Source organism: Sinocyclocheilus grahami, unplaced genomic scaffold (assembly GCF_001515645.1).
Source record: "Sinocyclocheilus grahami isolate Dianchi unplaced genomic scaffold, SAMN03320097.WGS_v1.1 scaffold547.1, whole genome shotgun sequence".
Taxonomy (NCBI): Eukaryota; Metazoa; Chordata; class Actinopteri; order Cypriniformes; family Cyprinidae; genus Sinocyclocheilus; species Sinocyclocheilus grahami.
In genome coordinates, this window is record NW_015505726.1 from 1289508 (window position 1) to 1313487 (window position 23980).

Below are 23980 nucleotides of genomic sequence, written 5' to 3' on the forward strand. Positions count from 1 at the left end.
CTAATGCAGTTCATTTTTATGTCCATGCACACAATATACAGAAATTAATATACTAGATCAAAATAAATAAATAAAACACATTTTTAAGATATAAATTATATTGTTATATTATTTTGTAATAAGTATCTTTAGATTTTTCCGTACAGTTAATTTGAATTAAGTTAACATATGAGTGAATTTTAAATTAACTTCACTACCTTGTTTTAGGACATATTTTAGGAGAGTGGGGGATGTGATTCATCTCTTTTACCTTTGTCCTCAATTTTACTTCTTTCCTGTTAACATTTGGTAATATACCTTTAAATAACAAGTGGCCAGTCCTTATGACATCAGCTTCCAGGAAGTGACATGATTTTCGAGGGAAAACATCTGCACAGGCTTCAGTAAGTTCTAGCAATTGAATTCATTCATTCATTCATTTTTCAGTTCTGTTTTGGATGGTGTAATACCACCGTTATTTGTTGGTCTCAATTTTAGGCTTGATAAAAATCACAGAAACATTATGATTATGATCATTCTGATGTCAAAACATGATAAAGATGGTGATCTGGTGATGATGTTCAGAATTTATAAGCTTTTAAATAAAGGTGTCTGCTAAAATAGATATAAATGGTATAAAAATATATAAAAATAACTTTAATTTGACACTCCCATGTAAACAAGCTGGACAGCCAATTTTAGCATTGTTTTTTTATTATGTAGCCATCCCGTTCATTGTTTTGACACTGTGTAAATAATCCATCTATAATTATATTGCTATTCATTTAAATATTTAAAAAATAATAATACGCACCTGAGTTTGGATATAGCATATTTCTGAAATCTGGAATCTCGGTATGGGTTTGATCCCAAAAACAAACATTTAACGCCAGCAGTGAATAATTTTTCATTTCAGTGCGATATTAGCGCTTAATATACACAAATATCACTTGGCAACTTGTTGGTTGAGTCTCCCATATTCTGACATGTCAGCAGGTTTTAAGCTAGTTCATAAAGTAACACTGTCAACGCAAATGACGCCTCATTCTGTGCAATGTTTTCATTGTGTGAACTGAGTGCTAGCTTCATATATTTTAAGTGTTCCAAGATGAATTGGATAATGATAGTTCTCTTTTGCCCTGAAGGAAAGGTGTGTGCGGCTTGTCTTCAGCACACACACAAAACACATGCGAAAAAAACGTTCTCAACTTACTTTTCCACAAAGCACGTGCACTCTTACCTACACAAATACGTTACGACTTCTTTATGAGCAGACTTATCAGCCTATTGTGACAGACAGTGGATCCAAATATTCAATTTGTGACAGTAATTCTCTAACACGGCACATTACAGCAAATCTCAAAAGCTGCTACTTGAGATTAGCAACACATTTTAAGCATAATGTTGGTGTAACATGCTCCAGTTGAGCTGCAAGAATATTTTCATGCTGTTGACAGACTGATTGAGTTTAATTATTTCGCCTGACGCGTCGGGTTTTGTTTTGTTATGTCTGCGAATCTGCTGGGCCTGATATCCGTCATCGAGGTGCCGTGGGGAGGCGCATGTAAACATGACTGACACGTGTATGGAGGTTAAACACGAGATTAGAGAGTTCTCAAAGCTTTATGACCCTCTCTTCCCCCCTGTGGTTTTGAAACGCTTTGATGTTTGGAGGTTTCTGCCTTTTTGAGTGGCAGATTTCATATTGTGTACTTCCGGTGGTCCTACACTAGCTAAGCAATGTTCACTTTTCCACGGCTTTCTGTCGTCCATTTATCCCTTTTGGAATCTGGTAAGTGTTTCGTTTCTTTCTTATCTTCTCTCCTGTCCTGTATTCTGTTCCTCATTCTCTGCAAGAGTTGTCAAAATCAAATGAGAGACTCAAGACTGAAGATGCGTCTGCCTATTTTGAATTAGATATGGCAGGTTCTTAAACCAAGTTGTCTGAGCGTGGAAAATTGGCCAACCAACAGAGTTTGTGTCGTAAAGCCGGCGTTATTCTGCCAGATCAAAGATTTTCACATCCAGCCAACATTACTATAATTATGATGGCATGGCTCACAAAAGGAAGTCTAAAGACTTCAGTCTTTGTCAGTCTTTTCTTAATATACCATTGAAATGTTTTTCAGGTTAATCAACATATGTGACTGCTTCTCAACCGCTGTGATGACGAGGCTCATTCAAAAGGCCCTAAGTCCTAGTTTTGTTTTCTAAACTAATGGCAATGGATGGGTACTCCTAGTTTATGTACTTAAAGTAACGAAAATAGCTATAATTAAATGAATAAAACTCCAGGATTTCAGAAGTTGATTTTGAAAAATATTATTTACTCACAATTTTTACCCAATAAAATGTGATCCTGGCTGTGAAACCCCTGTGTTTTTTTTTTTTTTTTTGGTGATTTACTGTTTTAAGGTAAAGACCGTTCTGTGAAAATATAACCTTGATATCTTTAATATTGACTAAGGCCATGTCAGAGATTGAAATCATAGTGAAATTAATGCTTGAAATCAGACTTTGATGCTTGTTATCTCATAATTAGATTTTGAGACTTTAGCCTGAATTTCACAGACAGGGTCACAAATATTTTGACATAGTTAAATGTATATTTATTATAAAACTGCCCATGGCTTCTTAAGATTTTATTAATTTACATTATGTTTACATGTCTAGAAATTACACTTTTAAAATAACTGTAGGCTTCCCTATATGTCCAGGTTTTCCAAGACTGATTTTTAGTTTTTGTTTATATTTTTTTTAATGTGTTTTGTCAAATCATCTTGATGCCTTGGCAGCTGTTGAACCATTTTTAAAAATTATTATATTTTTATTGTAAATTAATTTAATTTTATCTTTATTTTTTTATAATGATTTATGTATTTATTTAAATCTAATTTATCATTGTTTTTTTTTAATTAAACTAACTTATTTAGATTTATTTAAATTTTATCATGATTATTTATTTATTTAAATTGGATTGAGTTTATTTATTGATTTAAATGTACTTGATTTCCGTTACTTTAGTGATTCAGGTTAAAAAATGCAGACAACGTGTGTGCATAAACGGCTCGATCAGTGCTATCAGTTTATTCTCAGTGAATTCTTTGCTAAGTGTTTGTGAGTTTGTTTGGACAGATCAGACAGAGATAGAGTCTCTTGTTAGAGCTGTGAAAAAGTCCATGCTGACAAGCTGTCGTTTAGCTTTCCTGTCATCCCGTTTTGAGCATTCACCACACCTCATTCATCCATAACCCTAAGGGTCACAGGTCATTGTACTTCAGCACTCCAAGGCAGAGGTCAAAGGTCAACATCTTCTTTCAGCATGGCACAAGACACTGTGGACACACTTGTGATGACAATATGATCCAGATGTGGAGAGATGAGGAGAGAGACAGTTAATGTCTGCTACATGCCAGTGGGGTTGACCGAAACCCTAAAATGAGACTTTTGGCGTCGACATGGTAACCGCCATGGTAACAGAATGTGGGTGGAGTCACGGGGGGTGACGGGTGAGAAATCGGCTCCATAGCTAATGAGCAGCTGCTGGCAGTTTCTCTGCAGGACAGCAGACAGGCAGGAACAATATTTCAAACTCCTTCAAATGAAATAATACGATAACAAAGACTCCTGGGGCAATGTGTGTGTTCTGGAACGTGTTTGGACAGGGTGTGTGACTCCTCCCGGTGAATAATCATGAACTGGCACACATACACACAGACACGGCTCTCATACCTCTTTCACCACCAAAGAATGTGTGTATAGACTATGTAATTAATCTAAAATTCATAATCCAGAGTGTGGATTATGTGTCTGGCAGATGAGAAAAATTGTCTCATAAAAAGACACGCACACACTCGTACTCATTCAGGAGCATTGTGAACTGGAATGCAAAATGAAGTTGGGATGGGTCAGGATTAGTAGTTTACTAATTTTCCAAAAACTGAATAGTCAATTAGTAAGCTATTATTGTGTATGTTTCTTTTCTTCAGTGTTTTAAAGGAAATTAATTTAGGGATGCAACTTCTCAATGAAGATTTCAGCATGCTGACAGCAGTAAGTGAACTGTATATTTTCAATTCATACCCTTAAAGCAATAGCACTACAACATACTGTAAGCACAGTTTTTTTTCTGTCAAATTTGCCAGTATATATAAATATTATATTTTACACTTGCAGACTAGGGGGCTGTTTCATAAAAGACGCTAAGAAAAGCGGGGATTAAAGGCCAAAACCTGACTTGAAATAACCTAACAAATCAATCGGGGCTAAAGCGGTTTCATAAACGACAATTTAAGTTCACGCAATCTCACTAATTCGATCCAGGTTCAACGAGTCAGGATACTTTGATGTGCACACTTATTCTTAAGCAGCCCTTAATGTCGATCGTGGATCAAATCGATCCACTATGGTAAACATGTTTTCCTCAGTGCGTAACTGACACGTCACAGGTATATTTTTTATCTGTAAATGTTAGAAAGTCATTCAAATATATCCATTTTGCTGTCAGGAGTGAACAAGGCTTTTACGCGAGCGCTGCTGCGCGCATGCGCTACACAGATGGAGCAGAATAAAATAATAGCACAATAATTCTGAATAAAATATACATCCTGCTAAAATATTTGTTGTTGGACATTAAATGTGAGACATGTAGAATTTTAATCCTACATATAAGTGTTTATGTTTGTTTAATAAAATAAGTTTATTTATTTATTTAAATCTAATTTATCATTGTTTTATTTAAAGTAAACTAACTTAAATTTAGATTTATTTAAATTTTAAAATAATAGCACAATAATTCTGAATAAAATATACATTCTGCTAAAATATTTGTTGTTGGACATTAAATGTGAGACATGTAGAATTTTAATCCTACATATAAGAGTATGTTTTTATGATAGCAGTAACTGTAAATCAAATGTAAGCTGGCTAATACAGCCCTACTAGCTCAAATTAGTTAAATGTGTGTTCCTCTTATCAGTTACTCTAAAATTGTAAAAAAATGTAAAGTCTTATGTCTAAATAAGTTATGTTCCAAATTTGAAGTTGATATGAAAAAAATGTAGGTTCCCGTGAGATTTTATTTAGGGCGTTATACCACAAACAGCCACCGGGTGCCATCAAAACTCCACTGAATTTTTTTATGCATTTTTCTGTCACAAATGTCTAGATTTCTGTCAATATTACTTCTATCACAAAATAACCACCAAATATGGAATCCTGAGACTCAGACCTCTCCAACGATATGTTTTATGTCAAGATTATAAAAAGTTTTGATTGTAAAAGACCGTAATGCATTTTGTAATATGACACTTGACACCGCCCGCTAAGGGGGAGGAGACGGCCAAAAGATTTTAAAGTACCATTTCCATGGTAACTCAATGTTCGATTTCAAAATGGTTTTCACAGGATGAATCTTGGGCTTCTACGCTTTCAATCTATATATATATATTATGATGATTACTAAAATATTTGATAGAGAAAAAGGACAACAGAATAAAAGAGCGCCAAGCGTCCCACAGGTGGGATGGTGACATTTAAGGGGTTAAAGAGCAATTTTAGATTGTAATGTTTTAATGTTCTACTAATAACCATAAAAGGTACAGCTGTCATAAGACCCTAGAGAAAGGCTGCATGGCTAGAAACTGCTGATCAACTGAATGTGCAAGTAGCAACTATGTTAAAATGTTTTCATATATCTTTAAAAAAAGTTAATTACATTTTGGGCACAATACATTAAATGCAGTTGGTTGTAGCCTATTTTTATTTATTTGATTATTTAAGTTGCGTTTTCTGTATACTTTTATTTTGGGACTAATAATGAAGTCAACTAATTGCATGTGAGAGAGTCAGTGGTATCAATATGTTCCTATTGGTCAGTGTTAGTCTGACAGTTAGCCTGCTCTGGATCAGGTTAGTTTCCCAGCAGTTGCCACAGTGACTGAGCTTGAGCTATGGTAATTTTGCTTTCGGAAACCAAATCAAGAGACAATAAATCAGAATAACTGAAATAAGCCTGGCTTATAAACTAGTTTTATGAAACAGCCCCCAGGGCTGGCATTGGACTTTGTTTTATATGAAAAAGTGATCAAATGAGAGTCATGTCCAGTGGTAAAGATTTCTTTGTGAGGGGACCTGGGTTCAAATCCCAACCTTATCTATGTTTTGTATGGTCAACATAACCGTAGCTCATAAATATGCCAACAGAACTGCAGATAGGCTAGCTGTTGGGGAGTAACGGCAGAAACAAAAAAAGAAATAAAACATGTCTTTGTAAATATTACATGCAGTAAAAGTCGAATTGTCAAGTGCTGCGGCTGTCGGAGCTCAATGACATGATGGACGTATTGTCACATAAAACAGAGTTTATTCATTATCAACTGGCTAAGTGAAGTGTCTAAATAGGCTCTGTCTGTATTTTCTGTCAGCTGTCTGGAATATAGTGTGACAGCAGTTATCCAGAAAAGAGCAGGTTCAAGTTTGCAACACAAATAACAAGTACACTGAACTGAGAATAGCTTTGGACTCAGACATTGGCAAACCAGTGAGTTTACTGCTGGATACCAGCATGCGTGAACCAAACACCTGAATGAGTGAAATATAGGTTTCTTTAATAACAAATAAAATGTACTGCAAATGCATAGCCTATATTACACAGATTTTTTTTTTAAACTGCGTCAAGACATGTAAATTGATTTTACTAAAGAGTATTTGTATTGTATGAAGATTATTTTAAGTTTTTATGAGTTGGATCATGGTTTCTGTTAAAAGGCGAGTTAAGACTAGTCAATACACTTTCTATGTTTTATACATATTATTATTATTATTATTATTATTATTTAGTTGAATAAAACATAAATCAGCAATATGCGCATAAAGGGTTAGTTCACCCAAAAATGACATATGAGTTCAGCCTTGCGCATGCGCCGGTGAGTCTCGTGAAAATTAACGTTTGTTAACAGGAGCAAAGGAAGCAAAGTTTCCTTACTTTAGCAAAGCTTTCTATGTTTTATACATATTATTATTATTATTATTATTATTATTATTTAGTTGAATAAAACATAAATCAGCAATATGCGCATAAAGGGTTAGTTCACCCAAAAATGACATATGAGTTCAGCCTTGCGCATGCGCCGGTGAGTCTTGTGAAAATTAACGTTTGTTAACAGGAGCAAAGGAAGCAAAGTTTCCTTACTTTAGCAAAGGAAAACCAGTCTCCTCTTGGCTTATATCGAAATCCTCTGACATTCTTCTTTACAAATCCTCGTTTTGTACTTCTAATAAGTGACCGGTGTTTTGTTTTGATCTCTCTCCTGCGCTTCCGCGTTCGTCACTTCTGAGCGGCGCATGCGCAAGGCCGTCATCCGCCCGGAGCTGCTTCCATGTACAACTGTTGGCGCAAGCTACATTAAAGTGATTATTACGTTTTGAATATGGATATTTTTCTTACAAAAATGCATCGATTCGCTACAGGAGGCCTTGGTTTACCCCCTGGAGCCGTGTGAGACACTTTTTTTTTAATGGATGGGCGCTTTTTATTTAACTTCTTTTGGACTGATGCATGCAACACCTGCTGAGTGGCATTAAACAGCTTGAAAGATCAAAGACAATTTTTTATATAACTCCGATTGGATTCGTCTGAAAGAAGAAAGTCATATACACCTAGGATGACTTGAGGGTGAGTAATTTATGGGCTAATTTTCATCTTTGGGTGAACTAACCCTTTAAAGGTGCTGTATCTAGGATTGACTCTGAGTGGTTGAACTAGGTATTGCAGTCCAAATTCAACATATTGTAGAGGTTTTTTTTCACCAGGCCCCTCCTCCTCAGACTTGCCGCACACGCAGGTTGCCAGATTGACGATACCAACAGGAAAATATGCCAAAATACAATTGGGTAAACTGGCAGTGGGCGGGTTTCACAAACCAAAACAGAGACCGATGCTGCATCTCAATGTGCCTACATATACTATGCCCTTAAAGTATGTACTCTTTTGGTGAAGAAAAAGTACACACTTTTGAGGGGGTAGTAGAAGAGTAGGCAAGCTTTGGGACATACTATCACGTCACACAACGGCATCTTTAACGGAAGCTCTGTCGCATTGATACATGCACCCTGTCACTGTAAACTGGCCTGTAAATTATCTTGTCACGGTTAACATCCTCCACATTGCATTTCATTTAACTTCCTACTGTATTGGAGAGAAAAGAAGTAGCACATTGATCTGCCAATCGCGGGTCTTTCATGCCGAGAACTCTGCTCATATTTTAAAAGTTAACGACCAAACGGCTGTTTATAAAAGTTTACATTGCTGTTGCAGATGAAATATAACACAGATAACATTAAATAAATATTTTTGTACCAGGTTAAATGCTGAATATTAGTAACTCAAACCCCTTTTTCTAAGCCTTTTTACCTAACCGCAGGTCGCGCACATCCGCCATGTTTGTAGTTTTTAACGCGTTTTATTCGTGCTTGTAGTTCTGGACAGAATCCTTCACCAAAGCGCAATGGATTGTGGGCAATATTAGCCATTAGAGTGTGCATGGATCCATACTTCAAAAATCGACATGACTTGGCATACTCTGTTCAACATATTAGCTTTGGGACACACTTATTCTAATCTCACATTTAGGATGGATTTAGTATGAACATTGCGACTCAGGGCGATATTCCGGCCCGAAACGCACATTTTCAAAGGCGAATAACTGACTGTTGCATTGTTTTTCAGATAAACATGTTAGCTTAGCATTCTTAAATATCTGCAAACATATTATGGTATTATTATGCTTTAGTAGAGTCAAAAACGTACATACAACACCTTAAGCATTGCTTTATTTCAATATTTGAGCGTGTATTTTGCCCGCCTGAATGACAGTATTAATATGGACGTCATCACGTGATGGCATAACTGGTGAATCAGTTTTTCGAAGCAGTGCATTAAAATTAACTGTGCAAAAATGAACCATTTCGCGGAAAAGGATCGAACTTGACAGCACTAATTATAATGCCTGCGTCCCAATGTGCATACTATCCATCCTAAATTCTATGTGATATTAGTAATTTTCAATACTATTAAGGGCAGATAGGGTGGATAGTATGCACATGGGACGCAGGGAATGAATCATTCTTTGGAAAAATCTTTAGTGAATCGATCAAACGGCTCGGCAACCGGTTTGAATCATTTCGCGATTCAGGGTGTTTCAACTCGGTTCACTCAATCTTTCTGAAGCGGTTTCTCAGTCGGCAAACGTGAGGGAACTTCAAGAAGGATAAAAAAGCATATTGAACTTCTATACAATCTACTTGAAAGCCAACCTGCAAGTTCATCTTTTCGTTTTTCCAGCGATGAAGATTCATTATGACCAACAAGTGCAGGCTATAATAATGATACATTTATAATGTTTGTTTACATTCTGCATTTAGATAGGGCATGTTGACACTCTAATTGTTGTCATAAGATTATATGATTTAAATATTTTATATAGTCAACACACCGTGACACCGCCTCTATTTTAAACATCGTTGGCTGTCTCGTTTACCTCCTTTTTTATTTTGAGGATGAGTGTTAAAAGTTAATGCTTTGTAAAGTTAACCATTTCTATCTAGACCAGCGGTTTTCAAACGTTGTGATGATAGAGATCCCAGCTATATGACAGGGACAAAATAAGTATTTAAATTATTTACTGACTGTGACAATTTTCTCCACCCTTTATTAATGTTAGATATATCGGCCTAAACTTGCAGAGAAGCGTTTCAGTTCTGTTCATGTGCATATAGTAGTGCTTTTGGCAATTAATATTGTTCTAAAGCAGTTTTACAAATCCCAGTGTGCATGACAAGACTTTCTCCAACAAGTCTTCTTATAAATGTGAAATTATTGCATTAAATATATAATTAACATGTTAACACACGAACTTGGAAAGCCCTAAAAATACATTTTGTAAATTTTCTTTTTCTCTCTTTGGAGGCCTGTGGGGCCCCAGTTTGAAAACCCCTTGTTCAGACAACCGGCGACTAGTCGAATTTTAAAATATGAAATTTTGCACATCCCTAATTTCAATAACCTGACACTTAATCAATTTCCTATTACAGTCTCTTTCTAGTTTTCTTTTCATACACCCACTCTCTTCCTGAGTATTTTCAGTGGTTTTTCCACTCATTTTTTGGCATCTTTCCTCTCACGGGGGCAACTTGACAATACAGCCTGTGCCAAGAACAAGAGAGTGAGAAAGAGAGCGGGACTCCAGCAGCATTCATCTGTGATAATTAAAAGTCATAAATCTGTGATGGTTTTTGGCTATAGGCCTTTAGACCTGATGTTCTTCAAAGAAACATGGAGACAGACCTCAAACACAGACACTTCACTATTGATTCTAAAGGCTCTTTGAAGTCTAAAAGATGCGGTCCCATAATGAAAGAAGGAAGTGTATTTTTAATGTCTCGTCCCTCCCTCTCTGGCTTTAGGGGGGGAATTCTCTAAGTTTCAGTCATGGAGAGGGAGGGAAGGGATGAAGTGAAGGAGAGAGCTGAAAGACAGGGCCTCATTGTTTACATGAGGGCACCAGGGTTGAACTGACGTGTGCATTCATCTTTAATGTTCACGCTTAAAATATGAACCTGCGAGGACTGTGTTGACAGACACACACCTACCTTCTCACTCGCTTTCTTTCTTTTTGTTCTCTTTTGCTTCACACTTGCATTGCCGTGCTGTCGGTTTGGACTGAGGGATTACAGGCGTCTGTTGGTTGGAAGAAGTGGAAAGACATGATAAATAGAGAAAGGAAAAGAGTGACAGAAACAGACCTGAAATAACAATATAAATAACTGAATTGCCTCCCTATGTCATTTCCTCTCAAGAATCTGAACCTTTTCTACAGTGAAGGCTAATTTATCAAGATAAACACATTTCCGAGCAGGTACTGTATAAAATAATAATTTCTCTTGAGGTCTCTTGTGTGTAAAAAATTTAACGCATTTATAATACCAAAAAAAAAAAAACACACACAAATGAACATGTCTTGCTGTTAGTTTCTATTAGGCTTTGCTTACAGTGTACTAGGGCTGCACGATTATGATAAAAATCATAATTGTCGATTATTCCCTTGAAATTGTAATTGCGATTTATTAATTACGATTATCACAATTTACACTGAATGATGTTTATACCATTGTTTGATGCAACTGCATGCCATATTTTATATGAAAATAAACAAGCTGAAAACACTAACTGAAAAACCTTTAGTGCTTTTCTATATTAAGCCTCAAATATACATCGGATTGGTTTCTTCTTTAAATTATAAAAAAAGTAAAAATATGAATGGTATTATAATGTTAAACTAAAACTAAAACAATGGAAAAACCCTTAAGATAACATGTAGAAAGAAAAAAAACATATCTTAAGCATGCAGAATAACATAAATTGACTTAGCGATTAATTGCCACTTTGAACGATTGCGTAATTGTGGCATCCATAATTGTAATCGCGATTGGGAATTCGATTAATTGTGCAGCCCTACAGTGTACATTATAATTGCATGGAAAAGAGTGACCAATAAGTAATGTTAATAGATTTGAAAAATTATTTATTTCTTTAGTCACAGCTTTTTTTTTGCTGTGAGTAGTATTTTGTGTCTGAAGTTCATTTTACTAAAGTTCTAGTAAAAAATATAGTATTATGGTAATTGTATTTTTTTTAAATCTTGTTTGTTAAATTTCTGCGTTTTGTTTTTGTATTTTTTTTTTAAATCTTGTTTGTTAAATTTCTGCTTTGTTTGTTTTGTAAATCTGTCCCAGTGTGATGCAGGTTTTGCAAAGAGGCTGTTACTGAAGGGTCAGGCAGTTAAAAACTATACTGGACTTGATTGAAAACCTCTAAATGTGAGTGTACAGTAGCAAAGCACTGTATTTCTTTTTGCTTGTAATTATGGTGATTATGTATACAAGTCTTAAAGGGAAATCCACCCCAAGATAAAAATATTATTATTGTTATACTCACCCTCATAGCGTTCCAAAACTGAATGACTTGCTTTCTTCTGAGGAACACTAAAGTATTTTGAAGGACGCTGGGAACCAACCAACATTGGAGACCACTGACTTCCAATGTATGGACCAAAAAATATTTTCTTTTTTTCTGCAAAGTCATACAGTTTTGTACCCCAGTGAGGGTAAGTAAATGATGACTGAATTTTCTTTTTTTGGGTTTGGAATGATATGAGAGTGAGGTTTTTGTTTTGGGCTGAACTATTTTTTTAAAGACACAGCAGGAAAACAATGGTATGTTTAATAGTTAGAATCAGGCAATGTGTATAAAAAGCTACATTCTGAATAATAATAAATAGTTTTACTGTAAACTTGAGTAACATTTAAGGTGCGCCTCAGAGAAATAAAAAAAATATATATATGATTTGATTATATTAGTTTATTCCACCAGCTTTAGGCTGTTTGTGGTTGACTATCCTTGTAGCAACTTGACATTCATTTAGAACATGCAGTGACAGGTGTGCATTTATCTGCATTTTACAACAGCTTTACGTATCAGAATTTAGTGCCAAAAAGTTTTATAATGAGCATTCTGACATAGGCCTCATACAGTAATTAACCCCACATAGCACCCGAACAAAGCCCTGTTAATGCCCCCTGGGCCAACAGAGGGTGTGCAGCATGTGTGTCTGACAGAATGGGGTGATAATGATGTTGGGGAAAGAGCTGCTGTATCTGTCTGCTGTGCTGCTGTCTGTTAAAAAGTGAATCTCTCCAGAGTTCCTTAAAGTGTCAGTATATAGATGGTTTTCTAAAGAAAACCATAACACTTTCTTTAAAGGCATTAGAATATGAAGTTTTATTGTTAAGATGTATTATCCATTGGATTTGAGCATATGTGCTTCTTTATTACTTCTGTACATACAGATACTCTTCAGCAAAATGTGTTTTGCTTTTTGTCCATTGGCTTTTCTTTAAAATCATCAAATGTGTTTCGCACATTAAAGTGCCTCTTAAAAGTAGTAAGAAAGGAAAAGGATATTCATTTGTGTGCTAGTCACTGCATTACTGTAATTAGGAATGTTGTGAAAGCTGACATTATTAACAGTGCCACATAAAATGAGCAGTTACAAGCAGCCCTAGCATTGAAGCCTTAAATTAAGATTTAATAGGAAGTGCATTTGCAAACATGCGATCAAATGATAATCGAGTTATTATAAAACATGTACCCTATCTGCCATATTTCTCTATATTTAATTGAAATGATCAATTTAATTGACAGTTGACGCATTTCTACATTTCACATGATTTAATTAAATGTGAGAAATGTATTCATTTTGAGCAATTTTTGTGATGGTTTTGAAATTGTATAAAAGTTTATGTAACAATAACTGTAAATGCATTGTCAGCACAAACAAAATACTTTAAGGATTTAGAATTTATGCTTTAACTGTCATCTTTTTAATTCATCTGTCAATTTTAGAATGAACTAATAAGTTTCCTAAATTTGCACACTGGATGCTAAAGGTGATTTCACTCAAAAAAAAAAAAAAAAATATAAGAAGTTATACACCTCGGCTTTACCTGGTGAGCTGTTTTGTTGTTGTGAAGATCTTTCAAACATTTACCAAAAATTGAGATTAAGAGATATTATGAATAACACTGATTTTATTCTGTGTATTATATAATTGTGTATTACATAGCAGTTAATTTAACTATTTATTTGTTTTCAGCATTTTGATTTTTAAATTAAATTAAATGGATCGACAATGTATTTTTGGTCAAAATGGTTTCAGTGATTAGAAAAATCATATAAAATAGTTAAATACAGTTTTTGAATAAAGCTTACAAGTCAAGATTGAAAACAATATTTATAATATTCGCTTTGATGCTTTTCTGGTTTAAGAGTGAAATATATTGAGTAATATTTTCATTATGTACAGTGATTTTTAAAATGTATTTATGTGTATGCTATTGTGGAATAATGTCTGTTGTATTTTTATTAGTCTGCTTTGGCTATTTTTTATTGGTCTGCTGTGATTGATGGATTTATCTGGTGGACTGGTTGATAGATTTTTCGCTCTTTGTCAGGGTGTTATTACTTGTCAGGGTGTTGTTTACTGTCCCTGTGAACCGAGACTTGAATTAGTCAGCTTATGGGGAATTCATAATGACTCATGAGGTGTATTTGAGTGAAAGTAATTACAAACAAACACTAAGAGTTCATATAACAACCACAGCAGTTCAGACGTATGTGACGACAGGTGTCAACCTCAGGTCTGTGCGCGCTTGTACAAAGACGCCACTGAGTTTTCTGATAGAAAGAGAGTCCATTTTTTTCTGAATATCCTGGAGGTTGAACAGATCTTTATCGCTTCAATCATTTACAATTAGTTGAAGTTAAGGACAACCATTTCATTTCCCTTTAGTTCTGTCTTTATCTTCTCATCAGAGCGTGTGCTGACGTGAACACATTCATTACACCGCCACGCGGAAAGTCCCGCATTCAATCTCAAATTCTCGCACTCGGTAATCTTCTGTTAAACATGATGTAATTAATCTTGATACTAGATAAGACGTTTCTTTGCTTTATCAAGAGGGGCACAGGTATGCCCTTCACGGGCATCAGAACGACATGTAAATATCCAATGATAAATGTTGATATGATAAATGTTGTATCGCTAGAAATAACAAAATTATTAATACAAATGTAACTGTATTTAGACCTGTTCCAGTTTCATATGGCCAAAATTGCAAACCTCATATAAAAAGTGCTCATTTAATATTAAGTTTGACCTCAGTTAACGTTTAGTTAAGTAGCTCATTTCACTGACCGTGAACAAGTCTTTTTTTCAGGCCTTGTGTTGAGCCTTATTATGGAGAGTTCCTTTTGCTTTCATTTGTTCATCTTTTGACTTCTTTTCATGTGAAATCAAACATAAAGAAAGAGAGACAGGTGGGGGGTGTTTCATATGTTTTTCTGACTTTCTGTTCCTATCAGTCGAGATGGTTTGGTTATCAATAGTCCGCCCACCATGCGTGACCCGCTGGCAGCAGCTGGAGAGAACAGAACAAACAGGCCTCTCATTTCAGCCTTTTATCTGATCTTTTCTGCTGCTGTTAGGATCAATAGCTTTATTTTTCTAGTAATTATCTTCCAATGGTAGTTTAGACCCGGAGGGGTGTTAAATATGAAATGTCTAACAATTTGATATATTATTTATTTATTTGCAATCAAATGGATTCATAATTGTGAATTCATTTTGGTATTCATTATATACTATTATAGTATTTATTCATATATCGAATTGCATTTTCTTTGATTTTAAATTAAGTTTAAGGTTTAATAATTTTGTTCTTTGTATGTGTGTTTTTTAATAATTGTGTTCATTGTATTTTCCTTTTTTCAATTTTCAGTTGTTCAGTAGTAGTTTTTATTTTTATTTTTTACACATTTTAAAAAAAAATAATAATTTAAAACTGTACCTTATAGTTTTATAGTTTTAGTTAAAAATAACACTGGCATAGAATATTCTGTAAGGATTCACTCAAGGTCAAGGTACTGTTTATTGTTTCCCATAGAAGACATTTGACCTTGACTCACCCTCATGTATTCATATATCGAATTGCATTTTCTTTGATTTTAAATTAAGTTTAAGGTTTAATAATTTTGTTCTTTGTATGTGTGTTTTTTAATAATTGTGTTCATTGTATTTTCCTTTTTTCAATTTTCAGTTGTTCAGTAGTAGTTTTTTATTTTTATTTTTTACACATTTTTTAATTTTTTTTTTTATTTTAATACTGTACCTTATAGTTTTATAGTTTTAGTTAAAAATAACACTGGCATAGAATATTCTGTAAGGATTCACTCAAGGTCAAGGTACTGTTTATTGTCTCCCATAGAAGACATTTGACCTTGACTCACCCTCATGGTGTTCCAAACCTGTATGAGTTTTGTCCATACAATGGAAGTCAATAAGGTCTAATGTTGACTTGGACCCCATTCACTTCCACTGTAATAACAAAAACGGTTAACATTCATCAATTTATTTTCCTTTGTGTTACATAGAAGAAAGAATGTCAGGTTTGGGACGGCATGAGGGTAGGCCTGTCGCAATAATCAATATATCGACTTATCGTGCAATATATGTACATGACCTCAATAATTTTTGGTGATGCAATATATAGCCCATTATATTTACATAAAAAATTAATGTCACCATGTTTTTTACAATCCACTTGCACGTGTCTTTTGCAGCTTTTTCTACTTGTTACTTTGCACTTTTTGTTAGAAAAGGTTTATTTACTATTTATTCAAGTTTTTTAAGGCATCTAATATTTTGATATTTAATTTCCATTATCTAAATATTCATAAATATTAAAAGTTTGTTGTCATTTGGAAGTTTGTAGGATTATATATTCAGTGGCATAAAATAGTCTTTAAAATGACAATAATATCACTTATCGCAAAAAATTTGGGGGCAATGTATCACACAACAAAAAGTTGTTATCGTGACAGGCCTACATGAGGGTGAGTAAATGATGACAGTTTTTGTGTGAACTGTGCTTTTTATTTGGCACTCAAAGTTTGCACATGAAACAAACTTTTTAATCGCCAGCAAAATGACTCCTCTACTTCACCGATGCCAGGAGACCAGCGTCCATTTTAAACTCATGCGGCAACTTCAATCCACAGAAAAAGTTCCCTGGCTTACAGTTGTCTGTTAAAAAGTGTTTTCACAAGCACAAATTTACATAGCCTACCTTTTTGATTTACCTCGTGGGCAAGTGTGTTTGCGTGCAGCTGCATGTGTGCATATATGCGGCTGTTTCCTTTTAAGCGCCGATTACTATTAAAAGGCTGTTACAAACAGATCCTCATCTCAAAAACACGCAAAACGGTTACTTAGCCTTGATGTAAGATGCCTGTGCCCGCACACAAACACATACAGGAATGTGGCTGTATGAATATTATGGAGGTATGGCGGTTCAGGGGGAGTCATGGGGGAAATATGCTGCTCTTTGATGCTTGTTTAATGTGTTGAGGAAATAAATACACATGTGTTATTGTGCAAGTAACACCGCACCTCTTTCTCTATGTCTGCTTCCTCCTGAGGCTTCACTGTGGATGATCCATTGCACATCGGATGACCTCGGCGAATGCCTTATATTTTAAAGTGTATGCTTGGAATGGCCTGAACCCTGTCTTAACAAAATTCTAAGCATGCATTATCGACAATTATTGACAACTTCTGCTGACCTCTCGAGGACAGGAAAGTTTGAGTGAGCTTAAGGGGGTTCTGTGTAGCCTGTTACACAGTAACCTAGATAAACAGAAGAAATAATTTCTCACTTGTATCACTAATATGTGCAAAGAAACTGACACGAACCTCTTTGTACTTGTGCACTTTCATGTTTGCATCGGCAGACTTGCTCAGGGGCATGCTTTGAAAACACAGAGTAAGCTTTATATCTAGTGTGCAGTCATGTTTTCACACAGTATAGCTACAATTCAGCAAGTGATTTATTTCCCTTTGAGGAATGAATTTCAAATAAAGTTTGAATGAGCTTGCTTGCACTAGCTCTGGACTGTATGGATACATTGTGAGTTTCTTTTGTTGTTTGTGGTAGATTTGCCCAGCTAAGCGTACTGTGTGTTAACTTGTCCAACCAGTTCACCTGTCTGGTTAATCAGTCTTATCGTGACACATAATCACACTTTTTTTCACTGTTATAGATCTGTTATCATTCTAGTTACCTGCCACTGTATTCTAATCCAAGCATCACAAATAATACAGTGTAAATATGTAGAGTAATATGACAGTTTAATATGTACTGTATAACCATGTTTTTCATGTTAATTCCTGTTCATTTGAGCATTTTGTAGTTTAACTCGTATTGCATACCTTCAGTTAAATGGTATTCCTACAAATAAGCTATGTATGAAATGTATAACTTTATTTCTTATAATATTAGTATAAGAAATATATATTATAATATTATAATAAAGCTTTTTTAGTTTTAACTGCCATTGTTCAAAAGTTTGCGGTCACTATGATGTTGTCATGTTCTTGAAGTCTCTTAAGCTCACCAAGACTGCATTGTGGTAGATTTGCCCAGCTAAGCGTACTGTGTGTTAACTTGTCCAACCAGTTCACCTGTCTGGTTAATCAGTCTTATCGTGACACATAATCACACTTTTTTTCACTGTTATAGATCTGTTATCATTCTAGTTACCTGCCACTGTATTCTAATCCAAGCATCACAAATAATACAGTGTAAATATGTAGAGTAATATGACAGTTTAATATGTACTGTATAACCATGTTTTTCATGTTAATTCCTGTTAATTTGAGCATTTTGTAGTTTAACTCGTATTGCATACCTTCAGTTAAATGGTATTCCTACAAATAAGCTATGTATGAAATGTATAACTTTATTTCTTATAATATTAGTCAAAGCTTTTTTAGTTATGATGTTGTCATGTTCTTGAAGTCTCTTAAGCTCACCAAGACTGCATTTATTTGATCAAAAAACACTAAAAACATGAATTTTGTGAAATATTATTACAATTTAAAATAGCAGTTTTTGTAGTTAATAGATTTCTAAAATGTGATTTATTCCTGTGAAGGCAAAGCTGAATTTTCAGCATAATCGCTTCAGTCTTCAGTGTCACATGGCCCTTCAGAAATCATTCTAATATGCTGAACTGCTCAAGAAACATTTCTTATTATCAATGTTAAAAGCAGTTGTGCTGCCTAATATTTTTGTAGAAACCATGATTTTTATTTTAGTGTTCATTGAATGTTTTCCTCAGAGGTCAAAATTGGTTGATTTGACTTGACTTGACTTTATTTTACTTTATTTTTGGCTCTGCAGAATCCATCATAACTGCTTGTTTAATCCCCTTGCCATAAATACATTGACTAATGTACATGACCAACAGAGTCTGCACTGACCCATCAATAAAAGCTTCTGCGCAAAGCCTGAATCACGTTGTGACTGAATCACAAAACAATCTGTGCCGCATAAACTAAGATCAAACCGAAATGACCAGGGACCTTGTTAAAAATAAACTTCAGCCACACTTTCCTAACGTTACGGTTCTTCAGAAGGATAAGCAAAGCAATGCATATGTTTACCAAAAGCACTGTTTTTTTTACTCCTTGACACGCTTTATTCTGCACTTCTGGGAGACACATTAACATCATAGCTCATGCTTTAAAAAAAAAAAAAAAAGAAAGAAAAGTGAAATATGAAAAGCAGCATGAAATCCTTCATCCAATCCTACTAATTATCCTGACATGAGGAGGAACATAGCAGGATAATGACAGTGTGCGTTTTGATATTTGTGATTGTGTGTGTGTGTGTGCGTTATAAAGACTGGAGACAGTCCAGGGAAAACCGGATTATGGTCCAGTCTCTATGGGATGTTAGTCACACATGCTGGAATCAGTATCCAACAGTCAGAACCGGCACTAAAACTTTGGGCCACTTCCCATTGGGCGAGTTCAGTAGAGTGTGTGTTTCTAAGTGAAACACAGAGCGATCATTTGTATGTGTGTTACATGTGAGGTTTTGAGAGAGGCGTTGAGGCATGTTTCTGTGCCATCTGTGGGTTCTGTTGTAATTAACATGTCAGATCTCTCTCTCATGTTCAGTCTAGCTCGTTGTGTGTGTGTACTCATATGTGGTAATTAAATGTTTTCTCACTGGATGAGTGTGTGTATGAGTGATAATTTAGATGTCGTGCGGTACACATAAGCAGCAGTCATTTATGTGTTGGTGTGAGCTTGTTTTTAATCATTAATGAGCATGTTTGTGTGCGGTTTCACTAAACTTTGAGCTCTCTTAAAGTCATAATTCAGCCAAAAATTAAATTGTCATAATTTACTGTGATTCCACAATCCAAACCTGTATAACGTTCTTCCCTAGAACAGAACATAAAAGGTGTTCATTTTTTTTCTCAGAAGAATGCTTATATGAATCAAGCACAAAAATTTTATTTTTTTTGTTGCTATAATTCAAATTTTCAGAAGTAGGGATGCACTTTATTTAAAACGTATTGGTTAATATCCATTGTTACAATTTTTTTAGGTTTGGTTGATATTGTATATCTAATTGTGCCTGCTCATTTTTAGCATATTTTTACAGTTAGATTAATCAAAGAATCAAAGTTAGTCTTTAACAACACAAGTATTCTAATAATGTTGTTAAATGTAATCTTTAGCAACTCTTAAAATTAATGTCCACATTACATACTGTACATTTATAATGTTGTGATTATGGATGTAACGATACACTCAACTCACGATGTGATATGATTCACGATATTGGTTTCAGAATACATTTTATCTCTCAATTTTTTTTAAGAGACAAATTATAAATGAAAAGTTGTACTTTTATAATGTTTTCAGTCAAAATGCTGCACACTTCTTTGTGAAATTGAAGCATGTCAAATAACAAAACTAAATTGAAATTCTAAAACAAATCCCAAATCAAATAAATGATACAAATTAAAGAAATCTCTTCATATAAAAAAACTAAGGCTTTGCCTTTGCTTATTCCATTTATTATTAGAGGCATCCACTGCATATTAATCATGATCCAAACAAAGATACTGCCTATTTGCAGCATGAGCAATTTTTGATTTAAATTAGATTGTATAATTTTGAAATTTGAAGCAAGATTTGAATTTAGCTTTGTGTAACTATACTACATAAAATATCTTAATGAAACAACAGCAGAAGAGCTGTATGAAAGATATGATTCACGATATTGGTTTCAGAATACATTTTATCTCTCAATTTTTTTTAAGAGACAAATTATAAATGAAAAGTTGTACTTTTATAATGTTTTCAGTCAAAATGCTGCACACTTCTTTGTGAAATTGAAGCATGTCAAATAACAAAACTAAATTGAAATTCTAAAACAAATCCCAAATCAAATAAATGATACAAATTAAAGAAATCTCTTCATATAAAAAAAACTAAGGCTTTGCCTTTGCTTTTTCCATTTATTATTAGAGGCATCCACTGCATATTAATCATGATCCAAACAAAGATACTGCCTATTTGCGGCATGAGCAATTTTTGATTTAAATTAGATTGTATAATTTTGAAATTTGAAGCAAGATCTGAATTTAGCTTTGTGTAACTATAATACATAAAATATCTTAATGAAACAACAGCAGAAGAGCTGTATGAAAATGCAAATTCACTCTGACGGCAGGTGGCGCTTATTGAGCAGCGCAATATATAGTGTTTTCTTGGTTGCTTGCCGTGCTTATGAACACTACTTTAATATGTATAATACAAAGACAAGGTGAAAAGAAAATACCATCTAAACTTTTCTGAAGATGTCAGTTCCTCTGTGAGATACTTAAATATAAACCCCCACTCCCAATTGTATCGCGATTTGTTTAAATTGAATCGTCACATTTCACATTGATAATGATTGGTTTTACTTTAGAAAAGTGAAGTAAGGATTGCTTTATTTTATTTTTTAAATGAGGGAACTTGTATACAACAACTACAGTAGAAAAGTCATACAGGTTAGGAATGACGTTTGAGAGTGAGTAAATAAAAGCATAATTTTGATATTCGGCTGAACTATCCCTTCAAATTCTAAGTAGCTGTGTTTGTGTACTTTTACTGTCAGTCACTGTCAAGGTTTCAGATGTAGACGTTAATGCTTAAAGCTGTGTTTGCAAGTCTTTGCATTCAGATTGCCATGTAGAGACGGTTTCTCCTTCTAATCTTCATCAGGCCAGGTGTTACCGCAGTAATCTCTGTGTCTTTGAGAGCGTGATGTATCTGTAAAGCTCTCTTTAACTACAGCAACTGTGGAACTGGGAGTAACTAGCTGTCATAGTTTGGTGCATTATGAATGCTTTAGCCCTGGCCTAATAACTAGCTGTCAGAGTTGACCACCGGTATTAAGAGATCTGGCTACGACAGCAACTTCAGAGATTTGCACTGAATTATGGAGTCTATAATAGTAAGCGTTTGTATCTTGGGGCAGAATATCTCCCCTTACTGACGTCAGATTTGTTAACATTTTGAATGTGCCAACAAAAACCAACAATAACTAAGAGTTCTGCAATGTTTTGGCCGTTTTTTTGCAGTGGGAGGATTTTCATTTGAATGTCATGTACTAATATTTAGAATTCATCATTTTAAATAGTCATACATAAGTGTAGTAAGTCTCTAAGAAGATCCTCAAAAAAGGATGTCTGATGTTATCACGCTGGCTTGCGGGCAAGTTTTAATCCACACAAGCATTCACAAAGAGAAATATCTAGCTGATTAAATATTTCAGAGTAGAGCAAAACTAGAAAGTCTGTATAGACATTTTAATGACTTTTCTGTGGCTTTTTAAGCTTATACTTATTTGAGGTGCTTAGGTTTTCCATGACCGTGGGAACCCTGTGGATTGTTTCAGATGCTTTACATCAGTGTGATTGTATTAGGAGTTCTTCTGCTTCCTTATTTTGCCAGAAAATGAGCCAAGAGGTTTGATATTTATCTCCATTCACAGATGTACACACAAACTCAAGAGCCTTCCTGCTTTGAAGTGCTTATCTCTGACCACAAACACAAAGAGCACAGTGTTGTGGAGTGCGGATCTGGGTGATTTTATTCTTGCCGATGTGAGAGAGGTTTGGAATAAAAGCAATGAGGAAAAGGAGAATATAGTGACAGTCTGTTCATCTGAAAAAACGGCACGGTTCATGAGAGGACTTAAAGAGAATTTCTAAAATGGCAACCTTGTCATATTGTCTCTCTTATCTGTTTGTGTAAACCTATTACACTCTACTAAATATAAAAAAAGACATCTATATATACATATACATCTCTTGTTTTGTAGACTTTCGACCCTGAACTACTTGTCTTATTTGACAGTAACAGGACTCTGCGTCACCCCAGTCCTGCTGCGTTTCTGTACTGTCAGCAGAAATATGACTAGACATGTCTAGCCACATTTGCTATTCAAATATTGTCAGGGAGAAACTGAGTGTAAACACTTTGATCCTTAAAAAAATTGCTGTTTGTTTGAGCAACCCGGGCATGTCAGCTTCTGACTTGACCAGTAGTGTAAAATACATGTTTTTTTTCTAGTACTAATTTTTTTTTTTTTTTTTACATTTTGTTTATAAATAATAATAATAATAACTGTTATCATTGTAACTTTAATATTATTACTATTGTTGTTGTTTTATAGTCATATTGAGGTATTACACATTTTTGGCTGATTTTTGCACACTAAAAAATTTCAAGCCGTTTCAACTAATTATTTAGTAACAAGTTCCACAGAAATTTTACATTGTCAATTTCTGTCTTCAAAGTGTTGCCTGAATTGTTATTTTTTTAGTTGGCTCAATAGTTTTATAGTCCATTCAACTAAAATTTGTTAGGGTAGCAACGAGGCTGGATTCAGGTGCGGGTTCAACAGGTGCTTTATTATGCAGAGATTATCACCGCGGGCAGTAAGCGCCTTCGCGGACAGTTCAAGTGGTCGTGGAAACCCCAACCACACCGATGGGTGGAGAGCAGCGGCAGGAACAAGCCGCAACAGCGGCAGAGGAGACGGAGCCGGAGGGGCAGCCCGCTAATCCGAGCGAGAGGCTGAGAAGCCCAACAACGAGACCGCGGAGTCCCAGGGTAGGCGGATGCCGGAGGTAGCCCACGGTTCCTGAACGCACAGAGAGGTGCGGGACACAAAAACAGACTGCTACGAGCACTGGAGCCTGGACGAGACAAGACAGAACTGGTGAGCGATAATGCACGGACAGACAGAGCAAGGGAAATAATCACAACGAACTGACAACATACAGAGAAACACGAGGAGCTATAAGGGGAAGCTAATGAGATGACCAGAACCAGGTGTGAAACAAGGAGGGCGGGGACAACGATCATGCTGACATGCTCACGTGGCGAGCTGTCAAAACAAATCACGCACAACACACAAACACAGAGACAGGTGATCAGACCCGAGACCCGACAAAAATTATTTAATTGGT

The 23980-nt window shown here is 35.1% G+C and overlaps 1 long non-coding RNA gene across 1 annotated transcript in view; it reads left to right on the forward strand.

Annotated features, from left to right (window-relative positions):
• The first annotated feature begins 343 nt into the window (after nt 1-343).
• The window catches only part of LOC107555861 (uncharacterized), a 153180-nt gene continuing 129543 nt past the window's right edge, over nt 344-23980 (forward strand). The window contains exon 1 of the long non-coding RNA XR_001605213.1: nt 344-383. This is a non-coding gene — a long non-coding RNA (uncharacterized lncRNA). The remainder of the gene's footprint in view (nt 384-23980) is intronic.